The sequence below is a fragment of the Anoplopoma fimbria genome, chromosome 24, assembly GCF_027596085.1.
Source record: "Anoplopoma fimbria isolate UVic2021 breed Golden Eagle Sablefish chromosome 24, Afim_UVic_2022, whole genome shotgun sequence".
Taxonomy (NCBI): domain Eukaryota; kingdom Metazoa; phylum Chordata; class Actinopteri; order Perciformes; family Anoplopomatidae; genus Anoplopoma; species Anoplopoma fimbria.
The window spans coordinates 20,068,968-20,078,699 of NC_072472.1; the positions used below are offsets into that span (position 1 = coordinate 20,068,968).

Sequence of the window (9,732 nt, forward strand, 5' to 3'; positions counted from 1 at the left end):
TCACCTTTCCATTCTTTCATTTAGTTGGTTATCAGCTGATCCCGAGTACCAATCAGATAAATGAGCTGTGTGCCTCACTGTGTGGGAGAGACGGGGATCATTCTATGTGTAAGGAAGCATCAGGCTTGACTTGAATATTATTTTCTTAACTTTGTAAAACAAATTGTAACAATTCCATACATAGATATAAATGTACTGAATTGTTATTTATTAAAATTATATCAGATACCTGATTGGCCCATTTACACCCAAACCTGATCCAGTCAGTATCAGACCAAAATCACTGTGGTGCATCCCTATTGGATTGGTAGTCAGTATCGCATTTAAGGGACACAGAGTCAGACTCTTTCTTCTTTAACTGTTTCCATTTTTACAGTTTCTCTTTAATAACTAAGTTGTGATAAACAGATACAGTGACTCATATCTGTAAAATGGCGAAGAAAACAAAAAGCAAACCAAAAGCAGGCAGGTTAGGATAAAAGTTCATGTTTTCTGTTGTCGAATAACAGCAAGGAAAGAATGGGCAAACATATCTGAGAAGGAATTAAATGGTGATGATGACGGTGAAGGGAAGCAGGTGAGTAGGGAAGGTCATGGTGATGACAATGGCAGGAAAGGGGTCGCTGCAGGGCTGGAGGGAGAGGCTGGATCTGAGATGACAGGTGGGTTAGTATGTGGCAGGGAAAATACAGTGCAGTCAATAGAATGAACGGAAGACCAAACAGTCATTTAGCTATAGTGAGTTATTCATGGCTCATACTGTGAATCACTCTCAGCCCAGGTTTTTCTAACTGTGGTTTCTCAGTACAGATTCACGTACTAAAACAATTACTCACATGTTCCCTATAACCACTTCAAATGTGACCGCTGATTCTCCTGACTGTGATACAGCTTAAACAATCAAACATTCCGCTGAGGTACCATTCAGACCTGAACTGTCTTACCTCTCCTCATCTTTTCTGTCTCTGGAGAATTACTTTTCCAAAAGTGAATTTTCTCCTTTATTCCATCCACTGATTTCAAAATAAAGGAATGTATTTGTCTGCATCAGTCAGTTTAAAGGGAAGTGATTATACAGTTTTGTTTCCTTCTTTGGTTGTTCTGAGATCTTTTTTTTTTTACTGGTGTTGAATATTGCCCTGATGTCACTGTGACTACATTTCCTGATCTAGCCTTTCTCTTCACATACAGACTCTTATATAATTTACATACACAAAACCTCTCTTGTACAGTACCTGATTAAAATGATTCAGAACACATACCTGAATGAAAACAAATTAAGAATCAACAGGCATCAACTACAGTACATTAAATTCCAAGAGTATAGCCAGTGGTCTTTTTAGGACCATATCATTATTCCATGTGAACCCATGAATAACTGTGACTGAAAAAACAACCAGACAGTGTGTGGGCACAAAACCTATTGCTCGCCTAAAAAGAGTCTGACACACTGAAGCTAAAAAAAAACACTAGATGACAACAGAAATGTGTGTGTTTGACTGTAAAAGAGAGAGAAACAGAGGGCAGGTGCTTTTCTTTTTCCCATAGCTCAGCTCTCCCTCCTGCTGTCCGTAGGAATTAGGACTGTAGCAGAAAATGGGGGAAGAGAGTCTAACTGGAGATATATGAATCCACAGAAAGAGGTCAGTGCACACAACGGCTAGGAGATTCCACACTGAATTTGCACAGAGGCTCTGATTCGGCCCTCGGCCATGCCAACACGCATTTCCATCTCGTCTCGATTCTGCTGTAGTGAACATCATAGAGAAGGGATCCTCTCAGTGGAGCATGACAACACCACACGTGAGCGGTGACGCTTTGCACACAGCTCAGCCCGACCAGCCCCACAGCAACAGCATACTACAACCCCAAACGTTGAGAGGCACAGAACTGCAGGAGGAGAGTGTGCAGTGTGTATGGTTTGCTGACTTTATCAGGCTTCACCAAGAAAAGGAATTGGTTGTTGATGTTGATCGCCAAGAAGTATAAAATATATAAATATAGTAACAAGTAATGATGAATGAAACATGGGGAACAATTTTTGAATGCAAATCAACTTCTTTGAGTACTGTGATGCGTGACTAATGTAAGATTTCCATCAAATCATATGCATCATACCCCAATGTATTACCTATTATGCGTGTGCTGTTGCCAGGCAAACAAAACCAAGAAGCTGTTAAAAACCTTTTTTTTTACCTTTTTTTTTTAGGAGTGAGTGGGTTGAGATGGGATCATAGTGAATTGGTAATTTATTTTAGGAATTATTGTCATTTTTACTGTAGCTATTCTGCCCATAAGTGATAGTGGTAGGTTCATCCAGCAGAGGAGGTCCTCATTTATTGTTTTAAGTAGTGGAGTGAAGTTGAGTGTGAACAGCTCTGACAGCCTAAGGGAAATTTTTATTCCTAAATATGTAATGGCACCTGTGCATAAAGGGATAGGTGGTGTATAGGCTTCCACATCCCAACTGTTACTATCTAATGGAAGGATGGAAGATTTGTTCCGGTAATGGAGTAGTCAGAGATATTAGAGAATGATTCATAAGTTTAATAGTTTCCTGGAGTGATGAGTAGGGGTTTTGAAGAAAGAGCAATATATCATCTGCATAAAGACTAATCTTATGATGTGTTGAGTGTTTGGATTTCTTTTATATATATATATATTCTGATGAATGGCTGCAGCTAATGGTTCCATGAAAATGGTGAAAAGTGAGGGAGAAAGTGGGCATCCTTGCATAGACCCCCTGTGCAGTGTGAAGTTTTGTGAGGTTTGTCCATTGGTGATGAAGGTGGCTTAAGGTGAGTTGTACAGAATCTTAATCCAGTTAAAAAATGGTTCCCCAAAGCCAAATCTTTGTAGTTTGCTTAAGAGAAATGTCCAGTTTAGTGGATGAGTGTCTGCCTTTGATAAAGCCGGATAGATCTGTTTGAATTATCGATGGAGAGGCTTTATTCTATTATGTGAGCTAGTGCCCTAACAGATATTTTTTATATCTACGTTGAGAAGAGAAATGGGGCGGTAACTTGATGGTAAAGTTGGGTCTTTGTTTGGTATGAGGAGTTGTGAAATTGTGGCTGTGTTCATGTTTGCTGGAAATCATGAATTTTGTTTTATTTCAGTTATCATTTTGCAGCACTGTGGGCTTTCCTTTTAGAGCCTGTGATAGTTCATAGTCCAGACCACATGATAATGTATTCTCCAAAAGTGCTCTAGTTGTATCAGAGCCCGTCTACGAAGAGCCTGGGCACTCCCTATACGCCCCATTGTACCGATTTTGGTTGTAGTTCCATGAGACATCCACTGGGGGTGATCGCGGGCGAGTCCAGATTGAATGGGAGTCTATCGGGCTAAACGGCTAATTATGCCTCTTTCACCTGCTTGTCGTTGAAATATCGCAAATTTTATTGTAGATTCCGCAAGTTCAATATAGATTATGGTTCAAAAGTCAAATGAGTGAGTACTTATGTCCTTTCGATTTCTTACAGTTTGGGCCGTTGTTGGCCGTATACGCTAGCATTCTGCTAATGAATGCTGATTGGTCAGGGACGGACTTGCGACTGATTACGACCAGAGACCCCTCTTGACGGCATCTGAAGCTGAAGCGCATCGGAAACATTATCTTAAGGAGGACTTTCCGTCGAAGTTATTTTTGCGTACTGTATTTATATTATATATATATATATATTATACTATTATATGTTAATAAAAGGAAGTGCCGAAGTGATTCAGAAACTGCCGTAAAGCAGTACCTCTGACAGTGTGACGTCATCGCATTTTTTGAACACCTTTTTAGAACAGATACGTGACCTTAAAAAATGCAATATTCAGCTGAGTTTATTATTTTAGCCCCACCCTTTGATAGCAACTTTCAAATTACTTGACAAAAAATTACATCGTGAGAAAAGTGGATTCTGAGGATAAAACCCCGTTGGCTCCCATTCATTCTGGACTCGCCTACGAGCGCCCCGCATGGTCAAAGATTATTACTGCAACCAGTCCGGAAACCCGGAACTAACCCGCGAGTGCCAGTTCTCCTCATATTAGACATTCTCTGGTTGTATCCACCAGTCCGTTCCTTAAATGTGTCATGGACTTCCCTGTTAACCCAGGGCTTCTGACTTGGTCATGTTCGTACAGCAGTCTACAACGTCATCATTGCAACCGCGATGAGCCAATGACTGTGTGCCTGTATGTGTCAGTGTTGTTATCCTGAACGGGCGGCTGTGGCACATGAGGTAGAGCGCTTGTCCCGTAACCACAAGGTCGGTGGTTCAAACCCCTCTACCGGCAACATGCCGAGGTGTCCTTGAGCAAGACACCTAACCCCAAGTTGCTCCCCGGGCGCTTCATTGCAGCCCACTGCTCCTCCGGGATGGGTTAAATGCAGAGAAATAATTTCCCCATTGTGGGACTAATAAAGGCTTAATTGTTATTATTATTAATCATATACCACTCTAAAGCAATGATATAGGGCAAAGTCCAAGACCAGAGCCTATATTTTTGGCCCTTTAGAAAGGCAGTTGTAGAACTGAGGCGTGATCTAATTTGCTGAATGGAGGACCAGGCAGGGCCTTATATCCTTCCTGGAATGTAGACTTGGTCAAGCTTGGTACTACGGCTGTAAGGCGGTATTTTGGCAAGTTCTTTTGGCACCATTAGGTGTCAGTCCTGTGGATAACTCCATACAGTTTGTCCAGTGCTCGGTTGGTGTCAGTGTGTGGGGGAATATTCACTGCTTTGAGAACCACCAATGTTAACTACCTTGGAGCTATGAGGATGGCATCTAATCATAAGATGCTCTAGGTTAGAAGAACAGGCTGTAGAAATGATATTCACATCAAATCACGAGTTGTTGTCAATCATGAAGCAAACACCTCCAACCTTGTTCTTCCCCAACTCTAATGTCTGGTCCAGGTGGTGAATGGAGAGCCCCTTTGCGACAACCATTTAGCCTGCATTTAATTCAATTCAATTCAGTTTATTTTGTATAGCCCAGAATCACAAATTACAAATTTGCCTCAGAGGGCTTTACAATCTGTACACATGCGACATCCTCTGTCCTTCCCTCACATCGGCACAGGAAAAACTCCCCTAAAAACCCCTTTAACAGGGAGAAAAAAGGAAGAAACCTATGGAGAACGACAGAGGAGGGATCCTTCTCCCAGGATGGACAGAATGCAATAGATGTCATGTGTACAGAATGAGCAGCATAACAGAGATACAACACATTCAATGTATATGACATAAATGATTCATATAATAAGACTACTTATAATAACAGCAGCAATTATTACAGTAGAATTATAGCCATGAAAATAGGGATAGTAATGTGACTAATAAAATAATCGAAGTAGCAGTGGGTGTCAGTCGGCTCACAGCAGGAGGCACGACTTCTTCCAGGTACCACAACGATTCATGGAAACCTGCAGAACGAGAAAGCAAAAGGGCTTCAGGGTGGAAGTAAAGCCAATGGTACAGGTAATAGTAATAGTAATGTGACTAGTAATAATAATGGTGGTAGCAGTCGGTGTCAGCAGGGCCATAGCAGGATGCACGACCACGGTCCAGGTACAGCCACGATTTATAGAAGCCTGCGACGAGAAAGCACAAAGACTCCAGGTAGAAGCAAGTCAATAAGCGTACTAGTTAAACTGGTTATATCTACTGGAATCTATTTGTGCCAAAGTTATTATGCTTTAACTTGAGTCCATTAAGTCTAAGCAAACCAAGTAAGTTAAGCAGTGCAGTAGTTCACAGTGAGCTCACTGAACACAAATGAAAAGAAAATAATTTACCCTCACCTCAGGCTTCATGCACACCAACAATGCTCCAATAGTGCTCACACTCCTCTAATGTTGTTGTGTAACCAGAGCCTGGGTGATTTCACCCAGTGCTGTAGCTCTTCTCTCACACAGTATATTGTAGGTCACTGGGCTTCTCTCAGGCTTGCGGCCTTGGATTGGTACAGTAGATATGATTTTTAGCTCTGAGCGTTCCTGCATCATTATAGCAATTCCACTTTTGGCTGCTTATCAGTCTATTATGGCCTAAAATAGGCTATTGTGACATTAAATAACGTAAAGCCTATGCTACAGTATTGCTCCTTAACTTTATTCCATGTTTGTGTTGGTATTGTTAAAAATGCTAGTAGATGAAATATAATGCTGCATTTTATTGGAATGTTGAATATTGGAATAACAAAATCACAGTGCAGTTTTAGAAACCATTCTTCACCAATTTTATTTGTGTTTATTTGACATACTGAAAGACATGAGCACAACTGCTACACAGAGACTTAATATTGAATATTTGACTGCCGGAAATAGTTAACATTCATGGAGGATATTTCGTTCCAGGTCAAGAGTTATTTTAAAAACTGACACTGCCTTCCTGTCACTGTTTACGCTAACAGTCGCAAGCAATGGAGGTGTTTGATGAAGAGTGTGTGATGTAACCTGATGGATGCAAAAGGCTGAAGGGCCAGTGTTGTACATCAGTACAGCATTTTCAACTTCACACTGTAAAGCATAGTAGATGTGTCTTTGCCAGTAGAAAAAAAATGTGAATGAAACTCACAATGATTCATTTTAATTTCAATCAATTGTATCGTACAGTCCAATATCATAACTCCTTAAGATGTGACAATTTAGGGTTTTGTAGGTGAGGAGAAGGATTCTGAATTATATTCTTGATTTAACAAGGAGCCAGTGCAGAGAAGCTAATACAGGAGTAATATGATCTCTTTTCTTAGTTTTTGTGAGAACACGTGCTGCAGCATTCTGGATCAACTGTAGAGATCTAAGAGACCTATTAGAGCAGCCTGATAATAACGAGTTGCAGTAATCTAGTCTAGAGGTAACAAATGTATGAACTAGTTTTTCTGCATTACTTTGAAAGATAACCACTACGGTGGTGCTGGATGCCAGGGCAATGCCATTTAGAGAAACTATATCTTTAGATAATGGATTTCGGAGGTGTTCTGGGCCGAGTAGAATTGCGTCAGTTTTGTCTCATCTGCATAATAGACCAGACCAGATAGTGATAGACCATTTAAGGATACGTGTACTCATTAGAATGCCACAACCAATCGCAATGCATGACCTGAGCTCAGCTGACTATAGAATATACATGAAAAATGAGTAATGTTCTTTGAGCTGGTGACTGTGTAATAAAGCATAATTTCAGCTATGGTGTGCTTTTAGTCTCTATATTTAGATCCTATCCTCTCGCCCATTAGTTTTGCTTTGGTAGGCCAAAAAGCAGTAGTAGCTGCAGACACCTGCCTCCTTCCCCCTATAGCAGCACCCCAGTGGACACAACATCTGTGTTTGGGAACTGCCTATGCAGCCTTATGGCAGACTTATACTACTTCTGGCCTTGTGTCGTCGTCTGTTGAAAAGACGACTAAGATCAAGTGAGTGCACGATGTACTGTGTGTTTGTGTGGGTGTGGATGTCGTTGTAGCTTTGTTTCAAAGACTATGTTTGACTTGTAGATTTTCAGACATTTCTCTGACTGCACTTAGTTTGCTGGTCCTCACATTGTCAGCAAGTTGATGCATCATTCTGGACAGGGGTGTCACAGGTCCAGTCTCGTGGACAGGGAGAAGGTGGCGAGGGGGCACTGTCATAACACAACTGCATGTAAGTTGTGTATTAATTCATCAACTACTGCTAGTAACTCCCTTTACTCTTAATTGAGACAAGGCAATGATTTTGAATGCAGATTTAGGCTAGTGAAGTGTGAATGCAGAATAGTATTTGAGTGTGTATTCAGTCAAGATTTTAAACATTTTAAAGAAAGTTACATTTCAAGAGTAAGCTAATTTATTTTTTCTTTTGGATAAGAGAGAGGGAGAGAAACACAAAGTGCACATGTGTGGGCGAGAGAGAGGGACTGCATTAATTGTCAGGAGGGTAGTGAAACTGAAATTTGACTTTCAGTAATGTTTACAACAGCAAAGTCACTCCATAAAGTCACTGATATCCCGCTGGAAACAGATGTAAAATGTTAATAAAATAAATTTAATTTCTGATTGAAGTTTATAAAGAATGAAGATCACAGACATCCAGCAGTAGCATCCCTACCCTCAGATGAAGTAAAACGCAAATGGCGTCCACAGTGTCTGTTCTGGGCTGCTCTAGAAACATGGTGGTGCAAGATGGCGGACTCCGTGCAAGAAGACCCACTCCCTATGTAGATATGAATGGCTTTTTCTAACCTAACGAAAACACTATGATTCTTAATTTGAGGGGGTTATTCACTGATTATAATATAGATATGAATATTATTTTCCAGTTCTTCTAAATTATATGTAACACACTGTTCCTTTAAGTTGTCATCTTAAGACAATATTAAATGTCTATCTTAGTTTGAGCAGTTTACAAGTAAATGTTTGTACGGGTAGTAATAATAATAATAATAATAATCTTTATTTATATAGCACATTTCATACAGACTATGTAGCTCAAAGTGCTGTACATTTCAAAAAATTTAAATTAAAATAGATAAAATAAATAAATTTAAATAAAAATTGTAACAGAATAACTTGCTTGTACAGAGCATGCTTTTTGCACTTACTCTTTGCAATTTTGTTTTCCGAGGTGTTTTGAGGAGTTATAGTTCGTAGAGGAACATAGAGCAACAGGTAGTCTGTGATGTAGGCCGGTCCTTAACCGTTTAGAGCTTTGTATACGGATTCATGCTGTTACTGTCACTTATCCAGTCAAGCTCACCATTGCTGTTGTGTACCGCCCACCAGGCCCTCTTGGTGAGTTCCTGGAGGAGCTTGACACACTAGTCTCGCACTGCTCGGCGACTTCAACATCCAGACTGATAAGTTAGAACCACTGCTTTCCTTCCTCTCCTCCTTTGACCTCTATCGCTCTTCTTCTCCTCCTACCCACAAGGTCGGCAACCAGCTGGATCTTATCATTACATTACATTACAGTCATTTAGCAGACGCTTTTATCCAAAGCGACTTACAATCAGTAGTATATTACATATCATTCACCCATTCACACACTGATGACAGGCTACCATGCAAGGTGCCACCATCAGACTCTAACTAACATTCATGCAACATCCAGTCCACACCGATGGCAAGCCTTCGGGAGCAACTTGGGGTTAAGTGTCTTGCCCAAGGACACATCGACTGCCGAAGCCGGGTATTGAACCACTGAACTTGAACCACCTCTGATTGGAAAACTACCTTGCTCTCCACTACGCCACAGCTGGCTCTAGTGGGTGGCATTGTCTTAAATGCTGAAACAAATTGCTGGTGTTTCCTGTTTTAGTAGCTACGTTCCTTCTACATATTTTGCACAGTGTATTACGCTGTTGTTCGTCCGACTTCAAATACCCAAAGTACCTCCAAGCAGCGAACTTCTCAGACCCTTCTTTTCAACAATCTCCTCCTGGGCAGTACTATCATTTAATTGCTGTTCAGAACTCCCGTCTACAGAGTTCTCGCTCATTTTTAAAGTCTGAACTGTCTTGCTGCAAACTTAACTGCGGCTTCGCGCTGCTGCTAGCTACACATGTGTGTATGTTGTTGTGTCTGCACAACCAAACGTGATGTGGCTCGCTTCCAACTGATTGGTTACGTGCGGCGCTGTATTCGGTCTGTGAAAACATTGATTTTTTTTATTTTTTTTGAAGGCGTCGGCTAATCGAACGTCTCATTTAAAACCGTAGAAAAAAATTACATCGCGATTAAAATCAAAATCGAAA

At 40.7% G+C, this 9,732-nt stretch overlaps 1 protein-coding gene across 2 annotated transcripts in view; it reads left to right on the plus strand.

Moving 5' to 3' along the window:
- Positions 1 to 9,732, plus strand: part of dlg2 (discs, large homolog 2 (Drosophila)) — a 175,941-nt gene that overhangs the window by 70,056 nt on the left and 96,153 nt on the right. The window lies entirely within an intron of this gene.